The sequence below is a fragment of the Lissotriton helveticus genome, chromosome 10 (assembly GCF_964261635.1).
Source record: "Lissotriton helveticus chromosome 10, aLisHel1.1, whole genome shotgun sequence".
NCBI classification, from domain to species: domain Eukaryota; kingdom Metazoa; phylum Chordata; class Amphibia; order Caudata; family Salamandridae; genus Lissotriton; species Lissotriton helveticus.
The window spans coordinates 59,245,534-59,272,912 of NC_136071.1; positions in this window are offsets into that span (position 1 = coordinate 59,245,534).

Below are 27,379 nucleotides of genomic sequence, written 5' to 3' on the forward strand. Positions count from 1 at the left end.
TGCCATTCTTTTGTACCCCAAACACTTTTCAAATCAACATTTTTGTCCCAATAATCAAATCCAAAAGTATTCATTTTTTCAAAGAACGAATCAGAATAAATCAATTTTGTGTTGGTTATCATGGTTTTGGTCCCTGTCTTGTTTGACAATTTAAAATAGAATGTTTCAGCATTACTAGTGTTAAAACCTTGAAAGTATGAATATTTGTCATAAACGGTTCTAGAGCTCCCTTTTGGAGGTGTAGCACAATGTTCCCATTGATTATAATTTAAAACATTTCTAGGTTGTGCAGATTTATGCAAGAAATGGTTACCATAATGGTTATAGCAATACATACTATCATAATTTGTAGAACCTTGCAAATAATCATGTTTTGTGAATTTAGCAGACATTACTAAGTCAGACATCATATTGTTTATACTTTCAAAGTCCCAATCATCAGCAAATGAGTTTGGTTTTGCAAAGTCACTCAAGGAGATCTTAATTTGGTGTGGATATTTCAGGATCTCGACCGGACCATAAATTTCATAGTCAGTGTTGTCCCAGGCTACCCCACCAGGTATTGGAATTGCTGTGAAGTTGGCTGAAGAAAGTTCTGAAGAAAGTTCTCGTTTCTCGACGTGTGAAGATGTGTGTGGTTTGAGGACCAAGTTGATGTTCTGGCTTGCTGTGTCCATTTTAGCATATTTTCCCTCAATGAAGCGTCCCAAAGTAAATACCATGATGAGCCAAAGTATGAGGATAAATGCACCAAAACCCACCCAAAAATCAATCCATGGAGAAATCAGATATGTTTCTTTTAGTTGTTTCAAAAGTTCCTTCGCTTTGTCTTTAAAGGATTTTGATGATGGCTGTGTCTTTTGTTCGCTGAAACCGTCAGAGGAATCATCGAAGTTGATGAAGTAACCAGATGTAGTTCTGTCAATTGTTCCAATTGGTTCAGGATTTTAGTTTTTTGCATTTTCACTTGGTACTTCAGTATAGATTGGTGTGTCTCTGCTAAATGTCTTAATTTGGGTTTTCAGAGGTCTTAGTTCTATTGCATTGTTGCATAGTCCTTGTTGTTCTTCTGTAGGCGTTTCGAATGTGATGAGCCTTTTTGATAGAACCTCTGTACTGGTAGCAAACCTTGGTGTTCTGCTACTTATTGGGAGTCCACTTGGCCTACTGTTTGTTATCGGCCACATGTTGTGGTTTTACCAGGTCGATGGATACAACTCGGTTCTCCTTTTTTCCAGCAAGTGGCGGTAGTACAACTGATCTTGTCCCGTTGACAGACAAGACAGGAACTGCTTTTCTGTAAGAAGGCCCAAATTCCTTCTTTACCGCGATCTTCTCCCTGACTAGATCCCCGACTTTCGGAATCCAGACAGGTCTTGCTGGGACAGGTGGTGATTCTTCAGTGGTTGTTGGCTGTTGTTTCAACTGTATGTTGCTCAGGTCTTTTCTTGTTTTGTTTAAGTCCTGCAAAATAGCCAAACGGTCTTTGACATCAAAGCTTTTTTCTATTACCACTGAAGTCTGACTATCAAGGTCAGAGATCAACATCCTAGTTCCGAATAATAATTCGTACGGACTGAATCCCTTCAGAGAATTTCTTGGCAGGTTATTTAGACTACGTTGGACACTTATTAGATGTTTGACCCACCCAGCTCCCGAACCTAATATCCTTTCTATTATAGATTGCTTTCTGCCTTGGTTTTTTCTTTACACCATCCCATACCCTCAGGAAGGAAGTGAGAAGATTCCCGCTGGGCTGTGCTCATTTGGCCATGTTTCCCCCCCAGGCTGGATTGCCTGAGTGAAAGAAATGGTCGAACGTAGCATGCTCTTAGCGTATATGCCATTTAGACTCGCAAATCTTGTATAACAGTCCGGACGTCAGCCGAGTGCTGTGGATCTACATTATAAGTGGAACTAGCCTGTATATGTTAATCGCAAGCCATTCTTTTTGCTGGTAATATTATCTGCAGTCAGATTCCACCGTATTTTATTTTTTCTCTCCCCACTGCGATTTCTGTTGCAGTTTGGGCAGTTTTTTACAAACATGGTATGATGTAGGCTCATGCCTGGCCACCAGTACCGTGATTGTAAATCTTCCAGAGAATCTTTTAGTTTGAGGTGTCCAAGACCCTCACCCATATGTGCGTCTGCGATTAACAAGTGTCTCCTGTCCATGTTTGGAATCACTCTATCCCCCACTCCAGGGATTCGAGCAAAAGGGACGGAGTTTGCATCGATTATGTATGTATAATTGAGTGGATAATTGATCGGTAACGCTGAGCAGTCGCCTTTTGATGACGTTTTCACTGCCAGCAATGTTTCGCCGTCAATGTATTTTAATGTACGCTTTTTTCGATCTACGGGAGCCGGTTTAGTGGCTGCCGCTGCGGCTGCTTCAGCCAATGAATTCCCTACAACGTGAACGCCATCACGCTGATGACTCAGTGAGTGAGTCACGTGAGTCTTTGGTAGTTCTTTTTTTAAAAGAGCTACTTGTTCCCAGAGCAGTCTCTGCTTTATTGGTGCATCTGTGTCATCTTTGTAACCGTTCTGAATCCAGGTCTGCAAATCGCTGTTATATGATTTGACGCAGTAATATGAATCTGACACTATAAGTGTCGGGAATTCGCGATCCGCATTATCTAGCGCCATTTTCAATGCTATTATTTCAGTTTGTTTTTCTGAATTAGTTTCTACTGAGTGTGATTTTGTTAATAGAGGTCTTAGTTTACCTCCGCGCCATACTTCTTTTGTAATCTCACATGTGGGATTGTATGCATGTTCTCCCCAAACGGAGGGTTGAGCATGTCCGTCTGTATAGATTACACAGGCGTAATGTCGTAGAGGCAGAATGTCGATTGGCAGAGGATACGTCTTTTCATATTTTAGATTTTTCAATTCTTCTAGTTCTAGATCAAAGAAGTAGTATACTTTGTCCGTTGTGATTGAATTTACCCATTGTAACCATTCTGGATCCAATGTTGTTGTTGGTAAATTACACGGTGTTGTTAATGCCTCAAAGGCTGATTCAGCTGTTCTGACTGTGATATGTCTACCGTCAGCTATGTCTTTTTCTCTAGCTATTGCGGTTTGAACTGCTTGAACAATTTTTCCTTTGTTGCTGAATCTCTGTTCAGCTTTTGTGTACAAGTGTGATTTAAATGCAATTGGTACCTTTTCTCCCTCATTAGAGGTCAGGTATGTGAATCCGCATCTCCCTGGGATGACTCGGATCACAAGGTTGCGTGTATTATCACGGGTTTCTAATTTTGTTTTAATTAGCATGTCTGTTTGTAAGGATCTCAAAATTTCTGTGTGTGTTTGAGTCCAACTGGATCTTTTAAAGTCTGGCTTAATTAGATCATAAAGGGGTTTGACCCTTTCTGCGTAATTTGCAATGTATGTTCTTCCGAAATTTAGGAAGCCTAGAATTGACTGTAGGTTTTTTAGTGTTTTAGGAGCTTGGATTACGGCACATTTCTCTAGGAAATTGTCTGCCAGGCTTTTGCCTTCACTTGATAACTCATATCCTAAGAATAGGACCGTCAGATGGGCAATTCTGGATTTTTTGAAGTTGAATTTGTAACCCTCTGCAGCGAAACCAAGTATTATGGTGTTCACTCTTTTCAAGTGAGTCTCCAAGTCATCATCTGTTAAGTAAATGTCATCGACATAAGATAATGCTTCATCATCATATAGTTGTAGTAATTCTGTTACTCTCGCTGAGAATACCCCCGGGCTGTTCTTGTACCCCTGGGCTAACCGACAGAATTGTTTTTGAGTGCCATTTACTGAGAATGCAGTTAAATATCTGCTCTCTGGTGCTATGTTTTGACAAAAGAATCCATTGGAGATGTCCAAGGTTGTTTTGTATTTTTTGCGCACTATGTTATTCATTAGTGCAGCACTGTGTGAGTTTTGCACTGCAAAAGTTTTGCAACATGTGTTAAGGTGTCGGTAATCCAAAACTAGACGGTACGAATTGTCTGGTTTGGAGACCGGAAACAAAGGATTGTTCATTTGTGAGGTCCAAGTTTCAATCACCCCTTGGTATTCTAGCTGATCTAGTATTTCATTTACTTCTTTTTTAGCTTCTTGCTTAATTGGGTACTGCCTTTGTGCAGTTGGTTGTGATGTTAACTGGATTTTGTGAGGAGGAGAATCCTCATCCCATCCTACATGATTTTTATATAAAGCAGGTGCTAAGGCCACTGCCCACTTTCTAGCAAGTGTATATTTTTTATGAATCGGGATTTGATTCGAGAAGGCAGGCATAATTACTTCTTCGCCATGAGGGCACTCCCTGACAAACTCTGGTGGCCAGTCTTTTTCAGCTAGAAGGATGTCATAGCCTTTGGATAGGTTATCCCAAAATAGTCCCCTTATTTTCCTAGTCTTATCTCCCTCTATACGTAATGTTATCTCGTATATCTTGTGGGGCTTGCTAACTCTGGTATCCGCAGTTTCCACTTGAAGGTATTCATTCGTGTCCACTGTCTCCAGATGATTCATAAGGACTTTGCGAGCTATGCTCACCTCTGCTGCGCTGTCTAGCATTGTCTGAGCCCACTCTCCGTTTTTCAGTTGTGTCCTCAGTATTCTCGGCATTGTTAACTACCTTGATACTGGCTACCTTCTTTTTTGGAAATTGTAATTTCTTTTTCAGTTGAGCAGGTTCCTTGTCTTTGGACTTGGCGTGCTCTTCTGATCGTCCTCTTCTTTCCGATTTCTGCGAGGAATTCTGAAAAGATTGAGAGGGACGTGTATCAATGTCTTGATATCTATCAGGTTTTTTAATATTATCCCTATTTCTAAGGTTATATCTATTCCCAGAGGGGTCACTCTGGGGTGACCTTTGTCTCGGGTTTGGAGATTTCTCTCTTCGCCTAGGAGACCTTCCTCTGGACTGGAATTTCTTTTCTTTAGGATTGGATTGTTTGTTTCCATCCCAGTTCTTTTTTGGTGAATTATTATTATTAAAAAATATTTTTTCTGGACTTGTAGTCAGTTGCGGTTTTACTGGTATTCCACCTAGACTGTCTCTGCCTAGTTCTTCATAGGATTTTTCTATGATTCTGGCAATTTCAGCTGGTTGGTCTGCTATATCTGTCTCTTTTAACCTCTGGCGGATCGCCACGTTTGCTGCTTCACCTTTTATGTTGGCTAGTGATATAGCCGAGACCTGCTTGAAGTCTTTCAGTAATTTCATACCAAGAGTTAAAGCAGGTTCTGGACCGTATTCATCTTGAATTTGTTTTAGCACATCTGGTATCACCGAAATGGATGGGACACCGTGCGTTTTTGTGTAGATGGAAGCAAAGACTGTACCCCAAGTGTCACAGTCCTCAATGTGTGGTGCGATTCCCATTGGGAGACATATAGTCAGAATCCTGTGTTTTTCCAATGGGGTGGTGTCAGGAAACACCGCCTCTATTTGGGTGATTTTCTGTGCCAACCAGAATGGTATCTGTTCCCGTTTAGCTGGAACTTTACCTAGGCAGGATTGGATGTTCTGTGGTGTAATTTTATTTGTGTTCCCCTGGTGAGGGGTCAGCTGTGGAAGTTTAATCGCTGGCTGATTTGTTGAAGTCCGCATTACATACTGAACTAATTGTCTATGAATTTTTAGTAGTTGTTTTAGCTGTATTAACAGCTCTGCTGCAGGCATTCTATCGATGTCTGGATGTGGTGTGTATCCGGCTAAGACCGGCCACGTTGCTCCTGGTCTTCCTAAAGGACCGAGCCTTGTAATGTGATTGTTATGTATTAGGGCGCCATCAAATAAGAGCAAATGCTCTTGGAATTTGAGTGGTACTTCCACCTCCTCGAAAGGAGTGTACTCATTAGGAGGTTCCTCTACTTTGTAATAGTGGAAGTACTTTGTTACAGCATTATCTGCTGGAAAATGTATCCATGAATAGTATACCTCTGTCTGCCGATATTCGTGTGCCTCAATTACGAATATGACTGTGCCACCTCTAGGTGTCAGTCCATTTTCTATAAGTTTTAGAGTTATAGATCTTCTTTTGGCGACCTGGATGAGTATTATATCCGGGTCTGCATCGAGTGCTGTAGTATCAACTGCTGCTATTTCAGCTGCTAATCTAGTAGCCTCTCTTTCTTCATCGCTGTCCATTTTACTGACAGAATGGTATTATGTTTATTTGCAGATCAGGTTTCTTTATGGAAACAGAGATTAGATGCACAATATTCTGGAACTGTTTTATCCTTCAACGTTGACTAGACCAAGAACCATACATAGGAGTTCCCTCCTGCGAGGTTTTGGAGGATATAATAACCTTTCACCCACTCCAGACGTCTTTGGAGTATTTGGGAAAAGGGGTCTGAGTGAGAAAGCACGACTGAGTTACTCTAAATGTCTTACGTTAGTTTTATCGCCCTTTCCAAACGCGTTGGGCGCCATGTAGTGTAGCTCCTATTTTCCCAATAGGCTCTGCGCATTGGAATAGTACCTACAATAGTAAAGGCCTAGACCAGACGTTAACTAGGTCTACTACTGTCGATACTAGACTTAATTTTTGGGTTTGCCAGCTAAGCTCAGAGTTCGCTAGAAACTTTCTCGAATGTTCAAGGAGGGATTAACTCCCCTGATTAGACAAGAAGGGATTTAGTTTCTGACAACCATAGAACATGACAACTTTGCTCTCCCCTAATCAAGAGTCAATCTCAAGAGTCGTGTGAGCACAAGGCAATTATTTTACTCAGTCAGTACGTGCATTCTTAGTGTCATCAGAATGTAGAGAAAAGGAAGAGACGGGCGTGTTCAATAAAAGATGTTATTTATTGATCAGTCTCTTTTCTCGTACAAGAGAAATGGATCGATATTATTGCAATACTTATAGTTAAGTAAAGTGCATACATTAGAAGCAATAGTATAAAATAATACTGTAAAAACATTGATATGGTTTCTGAGCCATATGATGTTTAAAATGATTAAAATATATTTACATACACATATACATTTGACTAAACGTACTCAACCGGTGTTTCTAAATACGCCTACCCCGTGTACCTGACCTAAGTCTAATACGTGGGCGGGAATAGAAAGTTACAGTTTAAGTTAAGTTTGTTTTTGCCAAGTGAATAACTAAAGAATTCTCTAGGAGGGGTTATTCAGTTCTGTACCTGGAAGTTAGGATGAATGAGGAATGGTATCTCTTTCTCTGCTCTCGATATTCCAGGCTGCCTGCGAGGGCTGCCCAGAAACGCCGGTGCTGGGTCTCTCGGCTTGAGATAGCAGCGCGTCTCTCAGCGCGTCAGGAAGGCGGGGCTGCTGCCTGCGGGGTCTGCTTCTGCTCTCGGCTTCGGCAAGTATGGCTGCTCCGTCTTGTCGCCACGCGTGTCTTTGCATAGGGCAAGGTCGGCAATATTTATACCTTAAAGGTGCCGGGATTGACGTAAGGATGGACATAGGTACGTCAATAAAGATGTCATACGACTTGCTCGTTAGCACATTCTTTACTAAAGTTCTCTGTGAAATCAAAACAATGGCCGCACGGATTATCCAGGTTGTCATAGGTTTGATTTGTTATGAGAACGTCGTATGCCTTATCAGGGGCTGGAGGAATGTCACTTGTCTAATTAGATCTCAAGCGTTATGACCTAATCAGATAACACGTTCCTGTGCCGTAGTGTGACTGCGTCAGATAACGGTATCTGCATCATGGGGGATTTCTTGCCTCATGGGCTGACTGTTAGTTAACTAGCTAGTTAGTTTAACCAGAATATGGTCAGGAATAGGGGGATCGATTCAGAACCTATAGAAATACACGACACTATATATAAGCATATATATATATACCAGACTTTTTAGCAGAAAACATTGTCTATACTAAATCGTTTTTAAGTCATCTTAAACACATAAGCAGCATGTTGCATGTAATTTACCATTTCTGTCTCTGCAAGCAGTATGTGTAATTTATCATCTCTGTCTCTGCAAGCAGTATGTGTGTCTCTGCTCATAAATCGTTTTTATGTCATCTTAAACACATGAGCAGAATGTTGCATGTAATTTATCATCTCTGTCTCTGCAAGCAGTATGTGTGTCTCTGCTTATAAATCATTTTTAAGTCATCTTAAACACATGAGCAGCATGTTGCTTGTAATTTACCATCTCTGTCTCTGCAAGCAGTATGTGTGTCTCTGCTCATAAATCGTTTTTAAGTCATCTTAAACACATGAGCAGCATGTTGCATGTAGTTTACCATCTCTGTCTCTGCAAGCAGTATGTGTAATTTACCATCTCTGTATCTGCAAGCAGTATGTGTGTCTCATCATAATATTTCACCATCTCTACTGGCCAAAAACAGGCCACCTATATATAAGCATATATATAAAATAGACTTTTTAGCAGAAAACATTGTCTATACTAAATCGTTTTTAAGTCATCTTAAACACATAAGCAGCATGTTGCATGCAATTTACTATCTCTGTCTCTGCAAGCAGGATGTGTGTCTCTGCTCATAAATCCTTTTTAAGTCATCTTAAACACATTTGCTGTATTTTGCATGTGATTTACTATCTCTGTCTCTGCAAGCAGTATGTGTGTCTCTGCTCATAAATCCTTTTTAAGTCATCTTAAACACATTTGCTATATTTTGCATATAATTTACCATCTCTGTCTCTGCAAGCAGTATGAGTGTCTCATCATAATATTTCACCATCTCTACTGGCCAAAAACAGGCCACCTATATATAAGCATATATATATATATACCAGACTTTTTAGCAGAAAACATTTTCTATACTATCATTTTTAAGTCATCTTAAACACATAAGCAGCATGTTGCATGTAATTTACCATCTCTGTCTCTGCAAGCAGTATGTGTAATTTACCATCTCTGTCTCTGCAAGCAGTATGTTTGTCTCTGCTCATAAATCCTTTTTAAGTCATCTTAAACACATGAGCAGCCTGTTGCATGTAATTTACCATCTCTGTCTCTGCAAGCAGTATGTGTGTCTCTGCTCATAAATCGTTTTTAAGTCATCTTAAACACATGACCAGCATGTTGCATGTAATTTACCATCTCTGTCTCTGCAAGCAGTATGTGTGTCTCTGCTCATAAATCGTCTTTAAGTCATCTTAAACACATGAGCAGCATGTTGCATGTAATTTACCATCTCTGTCTCTACAAGCAGTATGTGTAATTAACCATCTCTGTCTCTGCAAGCAGTATGTGTGTCTCTGCTCATAATATTTCACCGTCTCTACTGGCCAAAAACAGGCCACCTATATATAAGCATATATATATATACCAGACTTTTTAGCAGAAAACATTTTCTATACTAAATCGTTTTTAAGTCATCTTAAACACATAAGGAGCATGTTGCATGTAATTTACCATCTCTGTCTCTGCAAGCAGTATGTGTAAGTTACTATCTCTGTCTCTGCAAGCAGTACGTGTGTCTCTGCTCATAAATCCTTTTTAAGTCATCTTAAACACATGAGCAGCATGTTGCATGTAATTTATCATCTCTGTCTCTGCAAGCAGTATGTGTGTCTCTGCTCATAAATCGTTTTTAAGTCATCTTAAACACATGAGCAGCATGTTGCATGTAATTTATCATCTCTGTCTCTGCAAGCAGTATGTGTGTCTCTGCTTATAAATCAGTTTTTAAGTCATCTTAAACACATGAGCAGCATGTTGCATGTAATTTACCATCTCTGTCTCTGCAAGCAGTATGTGTGTCTCTGCTCATACATCGTTTTTAAATCATCTTAAACACATGAGCAGCATGTTGAATGTAGTTTACCATCTCTGTCTCTGCAAGCAGTATGTGTAATTTACCATCTCTGTATCTGCAAGCAGTATGTGTGTCTCATCATAATATTTCACCATCTCTACTGGCCAAAAACAGGCCACCTATATATAAGCATACATATAAACCAGACTTTTTAGCAGAAAACATTGTCTATACTAAATCGTTTTTAAGTCATTTTAAACACATAAGCAGCATGTTGCATGTAATTTACTATCTCTGTCTCTGCAAGCAGTATGTGTAATTTACCATCTCTGTATCTGCAAGCAGTATGTGTGTCTCTGCTCATTAATCATTTTTACGTCATCTTAAACACATGAGCAGCATGTTGCATATAATTTACCATCTCTGTCTCTGCAAGCAGTATGTGTGTCTCATCATAATATTTCACCATTGCTACTGGCCAAAAACAGGCCACCTATATATAAGCATATATATATACCAGACTTTTTAGCAGAAAACATTTTCTATACTATCATTTTTAAGTCATCTTAAACACATAAGCAGCATGTTGCATGCAATTTACCATCTCTGTCTCTGCAAGCAGTATGTGTAATTTACCATCTCTGTCTCTGAAAGCAGTATGTGTGTCTCTGTTCATGAATCCTTTTTAAGTCATCCTAAACACATGAGCAGCATGTTGCATGTAATTTACAATCTCTGTCTCTGCAAGCAGTATGTGTGTCTCTGCTCATAAATCGTTTTTAAGTCATCTTAAACACATGACCAGCATGTTGCATGTAATTTATCATCTCTGTCTCTGCAAGCAGTATGTGTGTCTCTGCTTATAAATCATTTTTAAGTCATCTTAAACACATGAGCAGCATGTTGCATGTAATTTACCATCTCTGTCTCTGCAAACAGTATGTGTAATTTACCATCTCTGTCTCTGCAAGCAGTATGTGTGTCTCTGCTCATAATATTTCACTGTCTCTACTGGCCCAAAACAGGCCACCTCTATATAAGCATATATATATTCCAGACTTTTTAGCAGAAAACATTTTCTATACTAAAGCGTTTTTAAGTCATCTTAAACACATAAGCAGCATGTTGCATGTAATTTACCATCTCTGTCTCTGCAAGCAGTATGTGTGTCTCTGCTCATAAATCCTTTTTAAGACATCTTAAACACATGAGAAGCCTGTTGCAAGTAATTTACCATCTCTGTCTCTGCAAGCAGTATGTGTGTCTCTGCTCATAAATCGTTTTTAAGTCATCTTAAACACATGAGCAGCATGTTGCAAGTAATTTACCATCTCTGTCTCTGCAAGCAGTGTGTGTGTCTCTGCTCATAAATCGTTTTTAAGTCATCTTAAACACATGAGCAGCATGTTGCATGTAATTTACCATCTCTGTCTCTGCAAGCAGTATGTGTAATTAACCATCTCTGTCTCTGCAAGCAGTATGTGTGTCTCTGCTCATAATATTTCACCATCTCTACTGGCCCAAAACAGGCCACCTATATATAAGCATATATATATACCAGACTTTTTAGCAGAAAACATTTTCTATACTAAATCGTTTTTAAGTCATCTCAAACACATGAGCAGCATGTTGCATGCAATTTACCATCTCTGTCTCTGCAAGCAGTATGTGTAATTTACCATCTCTGTCTCTGCAAGCAGTATGTGTGTCTCTGCTCATAAATCGTTTTAAGTCATCTTAAACACATGAGCAGCATGTTGCATGTAATTTACCATCTCTGTCTCTGCAAGCAGTATGTGTAATGTACCATCTCCGTCTCTGCAAGCAGTATGTGTGTCTGTTCATGAATTGTTTTTAAGTCATCTTAAACACATGAGCAGCATGTTGCATGTAATTATCATCTCTGTCTCTGCAAGCAGTATGTGTGTCTCTGTTCATAAATCGTTTTTTAGTCATCTTAAACACATGAGCATCCTGTTGCATTTAATTTACCATCTCTGTCTCTGCAAGCAGTATGTGTGTCTCTGTTCATAAATCGTTTTTTAGTCATCTTAAACACATGAGCAGCATGTTGCATGTAATTTACCATCTCTGTCTCTGCAAGCAGTATGTATGTCTTTGCTCATAAATCGTTTTAAGTCATCCTAAACACATTAGCAGCATGTTGCATGTAATTTATCATCTCTGTCTCTGCAAGCAGTATGTGTGTCTCTGCTCATAAATCGTTTTTAAGTCATCTAAAACACATGAGCTGCATGTTGCAAGTAATTTACCATCTCTGTCTCTGCAACCAGTATGTGTGTCTCTGCTCATAAATCGTTTTTAAGTCATCTAAAACACATGAGCAGCATGTTGCATGTAATTTACCATCTCTGTCTCTGCAAGCAGTATGAGTATTTTACCATCTCTGTATCTGCAAGCAGTATGTGTGTCTCATCATAATATTTCACCATCTCTACTGGCCAAAAACAGGCCACCTATATATAAGCATATATATATATACCAGACTTTTAAGAAGAAAACATTGTCTATACTAAAGCGTTTTTAAGTCATCTTAAACACATAGGCAGCATGTTGCATGTAATTTACCATCTCTGCCTCTGCAAGCAGTATATGTAATTTACTATCTCTGTCTCTGCAAGCAGTATGTGTGTCTCTGCTCATAAATCGTTTCATTTCAAACACATGAGCAGCATGTTGCATGTAATTTATCATCTCTGTCTCTGCAAGCAGTATGTGTGTCTCTGCTTATAAATCATTTTTAAGTCATCTTAAACACACAAGCAGCATGTTGCATGTAATTTACCATCTCTGTCTCTGCAAGCAGTATGTGTGTCTCATCATATTATTTCACCATTTCTACTGGCCAAAAACGGGCCAACTATGTATAAACATATATATATACCAGACTTTTTAGCAGATTTTTTTTCTATTCTATCATTTTTAAGTCATCTTAAACACATAAGCAGCATGTTGCATGTAATTTACCCTCTCTGTCTCTGCAAGCAGTCTGTGTAATTTACCATATCTGTCTCTGCAAGCAGTATGTGTGTCTCTGCTCATAAATCGTTTTTAAGTCATCTTAAACACATAAGCAGCATGTTGCATGTAATTTACTATCTCTGTCTCTGCAAGCAGTATGTGTAATTTACCATCTCTGTCTCTGCAAGCAGTATGTGTGTCTCTGCTCATAAATCGTTTTAAGTCATCTTAAACACATGAGCAGCATGTTGCATGTAATTTACCATCTCTGTCTCTGCAAGCAGTATGTGTAATGTACAATCTCTGTCAGCAGTATGTGTGTCTGTTCATAAAAAATTTTTAAGTCATCTTAAACACATGAGCAGCATGTTGCATGTAATTATCATCTCTGTCTCTGCAAGCAGTATGTGTGTCTCTGCTCATGAATCGTTTTTAAGTCATCTTAAACACATGAGCAGCATGTTGCATGTAATTTACCATCTCTGTCTCTGCAAACAGTATGTGTAATTTACCATCTCTGTCTCTGCAAGCAGTATGTGTGTCTCTGCTCATAATATTTCACTGTCTCTACTGGCCCAAAACAGGCCACCTCTATATAAGCATATATATATTCCAGACTTTTTAGCAGAAAACATTTTCTATACTAAAGCGTTTTTAAGTCATCTTAAACACATAAGCAGCATGTTGCATGTAATTTACCATCTCTGTCTCTGCAAGCAGTATGTGTGTCTCTGCTCATAAATCCTTTTTAAGACATCTTAAACACATGAGCAGCCTGTTGCAAGTAATTTACCATCTCTGTCTCTGCAAGCAGTATGTGTGTCTCTGCTCATAAATCGTTTTTAAGTCATCTTAAACACATGAGCAGCATGTTGCAAGTAATTTACCATCTCTGTCTCTGCAAGCAGTGTGTGTGTCTCTGCTCATAAATCGTTTTTAAGTCATCTTAAACACATGAGCAGCATGTTGCATGTAATTTACCATCTCTGTCTCTGCAAGCAGTATGTGTAATTAACCATCTCTGTCTCTGCAAGCAGTATGTGTGTCTCTGCTCATAATATTTCACCATCTCTACTGGCCCAAAACAGGCCACCTATATATAAGCATATATATATACCAGACTTTTTAGCAGAAAACATTTTCTATACTAAATCGTTTTTAAGTCATCTCAAACACATGAGCAGCATGTTGCATGCAATTTACCATCTCTGTCTCTGCAAGCAGTATGTGTAATTTACCATCTCTGTCTCTGCAAGCAGTATGTGTGTCTCTGCTCATAAATCGTTTTAAGTCATCTTAAACACATGAGCAGCATGTTGCATGTAATTTACCATCTCTGTCTCTGCAAGCAGTATGTGTAATGTACCATCTCCGTCTCTGCAAGCAGTATGTGTGTCTGTTCATAAATTGTTTTTAAGTCATCTTAAACACATGAGCAGCATGTTGCATGTAATTATCATCTCTGTCTCTGCAAGCAGTATGTGTGTCTCTGTTCATAAATCGTTTTTTAGTCATCTTAAACACATGAGCATCCTGTTGCATTTAATTTACCATCTCTGTCTCTGCAAGCAGTATGTGTGTCTCTGTTCATAAATCGTTTTTTAGTCATCTTAAATACATGAGCAGCATGTTGCATGTAATTTACCATCTCTGTCTCTGCAAGCAGTATGTATGTCTCTGCTCATAAATCGTTTTAAGTCATCCTAAACACATTAGCAGCATGTTGCATGTAATTTATCATCTCTGTCTCTGCAAGCAGTATGTGTGTCTCTGCTCATAAATCGTTTTTAAGTCATCTAAAACACATGAGCTGCATGTTGCAAGTAATTTACCATCTCTGTCTCTGCAACCAGTATGTGTGTCTCTGCTCATAAATCGTTTTTAAGTAATCTAAAACACATGAGCAGCATGTTGCATGTAATTTACCATCTCTGTCTCTGCAAGCAGTATGAGTATTTTACCATCTCTGTATCTGCAAGCAGTATGTGTGTCTCATCATAATATTTCACCATCTCTACTGGCCAAAAACAGGCCACCTATATATAAGCATATATATATATACCAGACTTTTAAGAAGAAAACATTGTCTATACTAAAGCGTTTTTAAGTCATCTTAAACACATAGGCAGCATGTTGCATGTAATTTACCATCTCTGCCTCTGCAAGCAGTATGTGTAATTTACTATCTCTGTCTCTGCAAGCAGTATGTGTGTCTCTGCTCATAAATCGTTTCATTTCAAACACATGAGCAGCATGTTGCATGTAATTTATCATCTCTGTCTCTGCAAGCAGTATGTGTGTCTCTGCTTATAAATCATTTTTAAGTCATCTTAAACACACAAGCAGCATGTTGCATGTAATTTACCATCTCTGTCTCTGCAAGCAGTATGTGTGTCTCATCATATTATTTCACCATTTCTACTGGCCAAAAACAGGCCAACTATGTATAAACATATATATATACCAGACTTTTTAGCAGATTTTTTTTCTATTCTATCATTTTTAAGTCATCTTAAACACATAAGCAGCATGTTGCATGTAATTTACCCTCTCTGTCTCTGCAAGCAGTCTGTGTAATTTACCATATCTGTCTCTGCAAGCAGTATGTGTGTCTCTGCTCATAAATCGTTTTTAAGTCATCTTAAACACATAAGCAGCATGTTGCATGTAATTTACTATCTCTGTCTCTGCAAGCAGTATGTGTAATTTACCATCTCTGTCTCTGCAAGCAGTATGTGTGTCTCTGCTCATAAATCGTTTTAAGTCATCTTAAACACATGAGCAGCATGTTGCATGTAATTTACCATCTCTGTCTCTGCAAGCAGTATGTGTAATGTACAATCTCTGTCAGCAGTATGTGTGTCTGTTCATAAAATTTTTTTAAGTCATCTTAAACACATGAGCAGCATGTTGCATGTAATTATCATCTCTGTCTCTGCAAGCAGTATGTGTGTCTCTGCTCATGAATCGTTTTTAAGTCATCTTAAACACATGAGCAGCATGTTGCATGTAATTTACCATCTCTGTCTCTGCAAGCAGTATGTGTGTCTCTGTTCATAAATCGTTTTTTAGTCATCTTAAACACATGAGCAGCATGTTGCATGTAATTTTCCATCTCTGTCTCTGCAAGCAGTATGTATGTCTCTGCTCATAAATCGTTTTAAGTCATCTTGAACACATTAGCAGCATGTTGCATGTAATTTATCATCTCTGTCTCTGCAAGCAGTATGTGTGTCTCTGCTTATAAATCGTTTTTAAGTCATCTTAAAAAAATGAGCTGCATGTTGCAAGTAATTTAACATCTCTGTCTCTGCAAGCAGTATGTGTGTCTCTGCTCATGAATCGTTTTTAAGTCATCTAAAACACATGAGCAGCATGTTGCATGTAATTTACCATCTCTGTCTCTGCAAGCAGTATGTGTAATTTACCATCTCTGTATCTGCAAGCAGTATGTGTGTCTCATCATAATATTTCACCATCTCTACCGGCCAAAAACAGGCCACCTATATATAAGCATATATATATATACCAGACTTTTTAGCAGAAAACATTGTCTATACTAAATCGTTTTTAAGTCATCTTAAACACATAAGCAGCATGTTGCATGTAATTTACCATCTCTGTCTCTGCAAGCAGTATGTGTAATTTATCATCTCTGTCTCTGCAAGCAGTATGTGTGTCTCTGCTCATAAATCGTTTTTATGTCATCTTAAACACATGAGCAGAATGTTGCATGTAATTTATCATCTCTGTCTCTGCAAGCAGTATGTGTGTCTCTGCTTATAAATCATTTTTAAGTCATCCTAAACACATGAGCAGCATGTTGCATGTAATTTACCATCTCTGTCTCTGCAAGCAGTATGTGTGTCTCTGCTCATAAATCGTTTTTAAGTCATCTTAAACACATGAGCAGCATGTTGCATGTAGTTTACCATCTCTGTCTCTGCAAGCAGTATGTGTAATTTACCATCTCTGTATCTGCAAGCAGTATGTGTGTCTCATCATAATATTTCACCATCTCTACCGGCCAAAAACAGGCCACCTATCTTTAAGCATATATATAAACCAGACTTTTTAGCAGAAAACATTGTCTATACTAAATCGTTTTTAAGTCATCTTAAACTCATAAGCAGCATGTTGCATGTAATTTACTATCTCTGTCTCTGCAAGCAGTATGTGTAATTTACCATCTCTGTCTCTGCAAGCAGTATGTGTGTCTCTGCTCATAAATCCTTTTTAAGTCATCTTAAACACATTTGCTGCATTTTGCATGTAATTTACCATCTCTGTCTCTGCAAGCAGTATGTGTGTCTCATCATAATATTTCACCATCTCTACTGGCCAAAAACAGGCCACCTATATATAAGCATATATATATATCAGACTTTTTAGCAGAAAACATTTTCTATACTATCATTTTTAAGTCATCTTAAACACATAAGCAGCATGTTGCATGAAATTTACATCTCTGTCTCTGCAAGCAGTATGTGTAATTTACCATCTATGTCTCTGCAAGCAGTATGTTTGTCTCTGCTCATAAATCCTTTTTAAGTCATCTTAAACACATGAGCAGCCTGTTGCATGTAATTTACCATCTCTGTCTCCGCAAGCAGTATTTGTGTCTCTGCTCATAAATCGTTTTTAAGTCATCTTAAACACATGACCAGCATGTTGCATGTAATTTACCATCTCTGTCTCTGCAAGCAGTATGTGTGTCTCTGCTCATAAATCGTCTTTAAGTCATATTAAACACATGAGCAGCATGTTGCATGTAATTTACCATCTCTGTCTCTACAAGCAGTATGTATAATTAACCATCTCTGTCTCTGCAAGCAGTATGTGTGTCTCTGCTCATAATATTTTACCGTCTCTACTGGCCCAAAACAGGCCACCTATATATAAGCATATATATATACCAGACTTTTTAGCAGAAAACATTTTCTATACTAAATCGTTTTTAAGTCATCTTAAACACATAAGCAGCATGTTGCATGTAATTTACCATCTCTGTCTCTGCAAGAAGTATGTGTAATTTACCATCTCTGTCTCTGCAAGCAGTATGTGTGCCTCTGCTCATAAATCGTTTTAAGTCATCTTAAACACATGAGCAGCATGTTGCATGTAATTTACCATCTCTGTCTCTGCAAGCAGTATGTGTGTCTGTTCATAAATTGATTTTAAGTCATCTTAAACACATGAGCAGCATGTTGCATGTAATTATCATCTCTGTCTCTGCAAGCAGTATGTGTGTCTCTGCTCATAAATCGTTTTTTAGTCATCTTAAACACATGAGCAGCATGTTGCATGTAATTTACCATCTCTGTCTCTGCAAGCAGTATGTATGTCTCTGCTCATAAATCGTTTTAAGTCATCTTAAACACATGAGCAGCATGTTGCATGTAATTTACCATCTCTGTCTCTGCAAGCAGTATGTGTGTCTGTTCATAAATTGTTTTTAAGTCATCTTAAACACATGAGCAGCATGTTGCATGTAATTTACCATCTCTGTCTCTGCAAGCAGTATGTGTGTCTCTGTCCATAAATCGTTTTTTAGTCATCTTAAACACATGAGCAGCATGTTGCATGTAATTTACCATCTCTGTCTCTGCAAGCAGTATGTGTGTCTCTGCTCATAAATCATTTTTAAGTCATCTAAAACACATGAGCAGCATGTTGCATGTAATTTACCATCTCTGTCTCTGCAAGCAGTATGCGTAATTTACCATCTCTGTATCTGCAAGCAGTATGTGTGTCTCATCATAATATTTCACTATCTCTACTGGCCAAAAACAGGCCACCTATATATAAGCATATATATATACCAGACTTTTTAGCAGAAAACATTGTCTATACTAAATCGCTTTTAAGTCATCTTAAACACATAATCAGCATGTTGCATGTAATTTACCATCTCTGTCTCTGCAAGCAGTATGTGTAATTTACTATCTCTGTCTCTGCAAGCAGTATGTGTGTCTCTGCTCATAAATCCTTTTTAAGTCATCTTAAACACATGAGCAGCATGTTGCATGTAATTTACCATCTCTCTCTCTGCAAGCAGTATGTGTGTCTCTGCTCATAAATCATTTTTACTTCATCTTAAACACATGAGCAGCATGTTGCATATAATTTACCATCTCTGTCTCAGCAAGCAGTATGTGTGTCTCTGCTCATAAATCGTTTTTAAGTCATCTTAAACACATGAGCAGCATGTTGCATGTAATTATCATCTCTGTCTCTGCAAGCAGTATGTGTGTCTCTGCTCATAAATCGTTTTTAAGTCATCTTAAACACATGAGCAGCATGCTGCATGTAATATACCATCTCTGTCTCCGCAAGCAGTATGTGTGTCTCTGTTCATAAATCGTTTTTTAGTCATCTTAAACACATGAGCAGCATGTTGCATGTAATTTACCATCTCTGTCTCTGCAAGCAGTATGTATGTCTCTGCTCATAAATCGTTTTAAGTCATCTTTAACACATTAGCAGCATGTTGCATGTAATTTATCATCTCTGTCTCTGCAAGCAGTATGTGTGTCTCTGCTTATAAATCGTTTTTAAGTCGTCCTTAAACACATGAGCTGCATGTTGCAAGTAATTTACCATCTCTGTCTCTGCAAGCAGTATGTGTGTCTCTGCTCATAAATCGTTTTTAAGTCATATAAAACACATGAGCAGCATGTTGCATGTAATTTACCATCTCTGTCTCTGCAAGCAGTATGTGTAATTTACCATCTCTGTATCTGCAAGCAGTATGTGTGTCTCATCATAATATTTCACCATCTCTACTGGCCAAAAACAGGCCACCTATATATAAGCATATATATATATACCAGACTTTTTAGCAGAAAACATTGTCTATACTAAATTGTTTTTAAGTCATCTTAAATGCATAAGCAGCATGTTGCATGTAATTTACCATCTCTGTCTCTGCAAGCAGTATGTGTAATTTACTATCTCTGTCTCTGCAAGCAGTATGTGTGTCTCTGCTCATAAATCCTTTTTAAGTCATCTTAAACACATGAGCAGCATGTTGCATGTAATTTATCATCTCTGTCTCTGCAAGCAGTATGTGTGTCTCTGCTCATAAATCCTTTTTAAGTCATCTTAAACACATGAGCAGCATGTTGCATGTAATTTATCATCTCTGTCTCTGCAAGCAGTATGTGTGTCTCTGCTCATAAATCCTTTTTAAGTCATCTTAAACACATGAGCAGCATGTTGCATGTAATTTATCATCTCTGTCTCTGCAAGCAGTATGTGTGTCTCTGCTTATAAATCATTTTTAAGTCATCTTAAACACATGAGCAGCATGTTGCATGTAATTTACCATCTCTGTCTCTGCAAGCAGTATGTGTGTCTCTGTTCATAAATCGTTTTTAAGTCATCTTAAACACATGAGCAGCATGTTGCATGTAGTTTACCATCTCTGTCTCTGCAAGCAGTATGTGTAATTTACCATCTCTGTATCTGCAAGCAGTATGTGTGTCTCATCATAATATTTCACCATCTCTACTGGCCAAAAACAGGCCACCTATATATAAGCATATATATAAACCAGACTTTTTAGCAGAAAACATTGTCTATACTAAATCGTTTTTAAGTCATCTTAAACACATTTGCTGCATTTTGCATGTAATTTACCATCTCTGTCTCTGCAAGCAGTATGTGTGTCTCTGCTCATAAATCATTTTTACGTCATCTTAAACACATGAGCAGCATGCTGCATGTAATATACCATCTCTGTCTCCGCAAGCAGTATGTGTGTCTCTGTTCATAAATCGTTTTTTAGTCATCTTAAACACATGAGCAGCATGTTGCATGTAATTTACCATCTCTGTCTCTGCAAGCAGTATGTATGTCTCTGCTCATAAATCGTTTTAAGTCATCTTTAACACATTAGCAGCATGTTGCATGTAATTTATCATCTCTGTCTCTGCAAGCAGTATGTGTGTCTCTGCTTATAAATCGTTTTTAAGTCGTCCTTAAACACATGAGCTGCATGTTGCAAGTAATTTACCATCTCTGTCTCTGCAAGCAGTATGTGTGTCTCTGCTCATAAATCGTTTTTAAGTCATATAAAACACATGAGCAGCATGTTGCATGTAATTTACCATCTCTCTCTCTGCAAGCAGTATGTGTGTCTCTGCTCATAAATCATTTTTACTTCATCTTAAACACATGAGCAGCATGTTGCATATAATTTACCATCTCTGTCTCAGCAAGCAGTATGTGTGTCTCTGCTCATAAATCGTTTTTAAGTCATCTTAAACACATGAGCAGCATGTTGCATGTAATTTACCATCTCTGTCTCTGCAAGCAGTATGTGTAATTAACCATCTCTGTCTCTGCAAGCAGTATGTGTGTCTCTGCTCATAATATTTCACCATCTCTACTGGCCCAAAACAGGCCACCTATATATAAGCATATATATATACCAGACTTTTTAGCAGAAAACATTTTCTATACTAAATCGTTTTTAAGTCATCTCAAACACATGAGCAGCATGTTGCATGCAATTTACCATCTCTGTCTCTGCAAGCAGTATGTGTAATTTACCATCTCTGTCTCTGCAAGCAGTATGTGTGTCTCTGCTCATAAATCGTTTTAAGTCATCTTAAACACATGAGCAGCATGTTGCATGTAATTTACCATCTCTGTCTCTGCAAGCAGTATGTGTAATGTACCATCTCCGTCTCTGCAAGCAGTATGTGTGTCTGTTCATAAATTGTTTTTAAGTCATCTTAAACACATGAGCAGCATGTTGCATGTAATTATCATCTCTGTCTCTGCAAGCAGTATGTGTGTCTCTGTTCATAAATCGTTTTTTAGTCATCTTAAACACATGAGCATCCTGTTGCATTTAATTTACCATCTCTGTCTCTGCAAGCAGTATGTGTGTCTCTGTTCATAAATCGTTTTTTAGTCATCTTAAACACATGAGCAGCATGTTGCATGTAATTTACCATCTCTGTCTCTGCAAGCAGTATGTATGTCTCTGCTCATAAATCGTTTTAAGTCATCTTAAACACATTAGCAGCATGTTGCATGTAATTTATCATCTCTGTCTCTGCAAGCAGTATGTGTGTCTCTGCTCATAAATCGTTTTTAAGTCATCTAAAACACATGAGCTGCATGTTGCAAGTAATTTACCATCTCTGTCTCTGCAACCAGTATGTGTGTCTCTGCTCATAAATCGTTTTTAAGTCATCTAAAACACATGAGCAGCATGTTGCATGTAATTTACCATCTCTGTCTCTGCAAGCAGTATGAGTATTTTACCATCTCTGTATCTGCAAGCAGTATGTGTGTCTCATCATAATATTTCACCATCTCTACTGGCCAAAAACAGGCCACCTATATATAAGCATATATATATATACCAGACTTTTAAGAAGAAAACATTGTCTATACTAAAGCGTTTTTAAGTCATCTTAAACACATAGGCAGCATGTTGCATGTAATTTACCATCTCTGCCTCTGCAAGCAGTATGTGTAATTTACTATCTCTGTCTCTGCAAGCAGTATGTGTGTCTCTGCTCATAAATCGTTTCATTTCAAACACATGAGCAGCATGTTGCATGTAATTTATCATCTCTGTCTCTGCAAGCAGTATGTGTGTCTCTGCTTATAAATCATTTTTAAGTCATCTTAAACACACAAGCAGCATGTTGCATGTAATTTACCATCTCTGTCTCTGCAAGCAGTATGTGTAATTTACTATCTCTGTCTCTGCAAGCAGTATGTGTGTCTCTGCTCATAAATCGTTTCATCTTAAACACATGAGCAGCATGTTGCATGTAATTTATCATCTCTGTCTCTGCAAGCAGTATGTGTGTCTCTGCTTATAAATCATTTTTAAGTCATCTTAAACACACAAACAGCATGTTGCATGTAATTTACCATCTCTGTCTCTGCAAGCAGTATGTGTAATTTACTATCTCTGTCTCTGCAAGCAGTATGTGTGTCTCTGCTCATAAATCGTTTCATCTTAAACACATGAGCAGCATGTTGCATGTAATTTACCATCTCTGTCTCTGCAAGCAGTATGTGTAATTTACTTTCTCTGTCTCTGCAAGCAGTATGTGTGTCTCTGCTTATAAATCATTTTTAAGTCATCCTAAACACATGAGCAGCATGTTGCATGTAATTTACCATCTCTGTCTCTGCAAGCAGTATGTGTGTCTCTGCTCATAAATCGTTTTTAAGTCATCTTAAACACATGAGCAGCATGTTGCATGTAGTTTACCATCTCTGTCTCTGCAAGCAGTATGTGTAATTTACCATCTCTGTATCTGCAAGCAGTATGTGTGTCTCATCATAATATTTCACCATCTCTACCGGCCAAAAACAGGCCACCTATCTTTAAGCATATATATAAACCAGACTTTTTAGCAGAAAACATTGTCTATACTAAATCGTTTTTAAGTCATCTTAAACTCATAAGCAGCATGTTGCATGTAATTTACTATCTCTGTCTCTGCAAGCAGTATGTGTAATTTACCATCTCTGTCTCTGCAAGCAGTATGTGTGTCTCTGCTCATAAATCCTTTTTAAGTCATCTTAAACACATTTGCTGCATTTTGCATGTAATTTACCATCTCTGTCTCTGCAAGCAGTATGTGTGTCTCATCATAATATTTCACCATCTCTACTGGCCAAAAACAGGCCACCTATATATAAGCATATATATATATCAGACTTTTTAGCAGAAAACATTTTCTATACTATCATTTTTAAGTCATCTTAAACACATAAGCAGCATGTTGCATGAAATTTACATCTCTGTCTCTGCAAGCAGTATGTGTAATTTACCATCTATGTCTCTGCAAGCAGTATGTTTGTCTCTGCTCATAAATCCTTTTTAAGTCATCTTAAACACATGAGCAGCCTGTTGCATGTAATTTACCATCTCTGTCTCCGCAAGCAGTATTTGTGTCTCTGCTCATAAATCGTTTTTAAGTCATCTTAAACACATGACCAGCATGTTGCATGTAATTTACCATCTCTGTCTCTGCAAGCAGTATGTGTGTCTCTGCTCATAAATCGTCTTTAAGTCATATTAAACACATGAGCAGCATGTTGCATGTAATTTACCATCTCTGTCTCTACAAGCAGTATGTATAATTAACCATCTCTGTCTCTGCAAGCAGTATGTGTGTCTCTGCTCATAATATTTTACCGTCTCTACTGGCCCAAAACAGGCCACCTATATATAAGCATATATATATACCAGACTTTTTAGCAGAAAACATTTTCTATACTAAATCGTTTTTAAGTCATCTTAAACACATAAGCAGCATGTTGCATGTAATTTACCATCTCTGTCTCTGCAAGAAGTATGTGTAATTTACCATCTCTGTCTCTGCAAGCAGTATGTGTGCCTCTGCTCATAAATCGTTTTAAGTCATCTTAAACACATGAGCAGCATGTTGCATGTAATTTACCATCTCTGTCTCTGCAAGCAGTATGTGTGTCTGTTCATAAATTGATTTTAAGTCATCTTAAACACATGAGCAGCATGTTGCATGTAATTATCATCTCTGTCTCTGCAAGCAGTATGTGTGTCTCTGCTCATAAATCGTTTTTTAGTCATCTTAAACACATGAGCAGCATGTTGCATGTAATTTACCATCTCTGTCTCTGCAAGCAGTATGTATGTCTCTGCTCATAAATCGTTTTAAGTCATCTTAAACACATGAGCAGCATGTTGCATGTAATTTACCATCTCTGTCTCTGCAAGCAGTATGTGTGTCTGTTCATAAATTGTTTTTAAGTCATCTTAAACACATGAGCAGCATGTTGCATGTAATTTACCATCTCTGTCTCTGCAAGCAGTATGTGTGTCTCTGTCCATAAATCGTTTTTTAGTCATCTTAAACACATGAGCAGCATGTTGCATGTAATTTACCATCTCTGTCTCTGCAAGCAGTATGTGTGTCTCTGCTCATAAATCATTTTTAAGTCATCTAAAACACATGAGCAGCATGTTGCATGTAATTTACCATCTCTGTCTCTGCAAGCAGTATGCGTAATTTACCATCTCTGTATCTGCAAGCAGTATGTGTGTCTCATCATAATATTTCACTATCTCTACTGGCCAAAAACAGGCCACCTATATATAAGCATATATATATACCAGACTTTTTAGCAGAAAACATTGTCTATACTAAATCGCTTTTAAGTCATCTTAAACACATAATCAGCATGTTGCATGTAATTTACCATCTCTGTCTCTGCAAGCAGTATGTGTAATTTACTATCTCTGTCTCTGCAAGCAGTATGTGTGTCTCTGCTCATAAATCCTTTTTAAGTCATCTTAAACACATGAGCAGCATGTTGCATGTAATTTACCATCTCTCTCTCTGCAAGCAGTATGTGTGTCTCTGCTCATAAATCATTTTTACTTCATCTTAAACACATGAGCAGCATGTTGCATATAATTTACCATCTCTGTCTCAGCAAGCAGTATGTGTGTCTCTGCTCATAAATCGTTTTTAAGTCATCTTAAACACATGAGCAGCATGTTGCATGTAATTATCATCTCTGTCTCTGCAAGCAGTATGTGTGTCTCTGCTCATAAATCGTTTTTAAGTCATCTTAAACACATGAGCAGCATGCTGCATGTAATATACCATCTCTGTCTCCGCAAGCAGTATGTGTGTCTCTGTTCATAAATCGTTTTTTAGTCATCTTAAACACATGAGCAGCATGTTGCATGTAATTTACCATCTCTGTCTCTGCAAGCAGTATGTATGTCTCTGCTCATAAATCGTTTTAAGTCATCTTTAACACATTAGCAGCATGTTGCATGTAATTTATCATCTCTGTCTCTGCAAGCAGTATGTGTGTCTCTGCTTATAAATCGTTTTTAAGTCGTCCTTAAACACATGAGCTGCATGTTGCAAGTAATTTACCATCTCTGTCTCTGCAAGCAGTATGTGTGTCTCTGCTCATAAATCGTTTTTAAGTCATATAAAACACATGAGCAGCATGTTGCATGTAATTTACCATCTCTGTCTCTGCAAGCAGTATGTGTAATTTACCATCTCTGTATCTGCAAGCAGTATGTGTGTCTCATCATAATATTTCACCATCTCTACTGGCCAAAAACAGGCCACCTATATATAAGCATATATATATATACCAGACTTTTTAGCAGAAAACATTGTCTATACTAAATTGTTTTTAAGTCATCTTAAATGCATAAGCAGCATGTTGCATGTAATTTACCATCTCTGTCTCTGCAAGCAGTATGTGTAATTTACTATCTCTGTCTCTGCAAGCAGTATGTGTGTCTCTGCTCATAAATCCTTTTTAAGTCATCTTAAACACATGAGCAGCATGTTGCATGTAATTTATCATCTCTGTCTCTGCAAGCAGTATGTGTGTCTCTGCTCATAAATCCTTTTTAAGTCATCTTAAACACATGAGCAGCATGTTGCATGTAATTTATCATCTCTGTCTCTGCAAGCAGTATGTGTGTCTCTGCTCATAAATCCTTTTTAAGTCATCTTAAACACATGAGCAGCATGTTGCATGTAATTTATCATCTCTGTCTCTGCAAGCAGTATGTGTGTCTCTGCTTATAAATCATTTTTAAGTCATCTTAAACACATGAGCAGCATGTTGCATGTAATTTACCATCTCTGTCTCTGCAAGCAGTATGTGTGTCTCTGTTCATAAATCGTTTTTAAGTCATCTTAAACACATGAGCAGCATGTTGCATGTAGTTTACCATCTCTGTCTCTGCAAGCAGTATGTGTAATTTACCATCTCTGTATCTGCAAGCAGTATGTGTGTCTCATCATAATATTTCACCATCTCTACTGGCCAAAAACAGGCCACCTATATATAAGCATATATATAAACCAGACTTTTTAGCAGAAAACATTGTCTATACTAAATCGTTTTTAAGTCATCTTAAACACATTTGCTGCATTTTGCATGTAATTTACCATCTCTGTCTCTGCAAGCAGTATGTGTGTCTCTGCTCATAAATCATTTTTACGTCATCTTAAACACATGAGCAGCATGCTGCATGTAATATACCATCTCTGTCTCCGCAAGCAGTATGTGTGTCTCTGTTCATAAATCGTTTTTTAGTCATCTTAAACACATGAGCAGCATGTTGCATGTAATTTACCATCTCTGTCTCTGCAAGCAGTATGTATGTCTCTGCTCATAAATCGTTTTAAGTCATCTTTAACACATTAGCAGCATGTTGCATGTAATTTATCATCTCTGTCTCTGCAAGCAGTATGTGTGTCTCTGCTTATAAATCGTTTTTAAGTCGTCCTTAAACACATGAGCTGCATGTTGCAAGTAATTTACCATCTCTGTCTCTGCAAGCAGTATGTGTGTCTCTGCTCATAAATCGTTTTTAAGTCATATAAAACACATGAGCAGCATGTTGCATGTAATTTACCATCTCTCTCTCTGCAAGCAGTATGTGTGTCTCTGCTCATAAATCATTTTTACTTCATCTTAAACACATGAGCAGCATGTTGCATATAATTTACCATCTCTGTCTCAGCAAGCAGTATGTGTGTCTCTGCTCATAAATCGTTTTTAAGTCATCTTAAACACATGAGCAGCATGTTGCATGTAATTATCATCTCTGTCTCTGCAAGCAGTATGTGTGTCTCTGCTCATAAATCGTTTTTAAGTCATCTTAAACACATGAGCAGCAT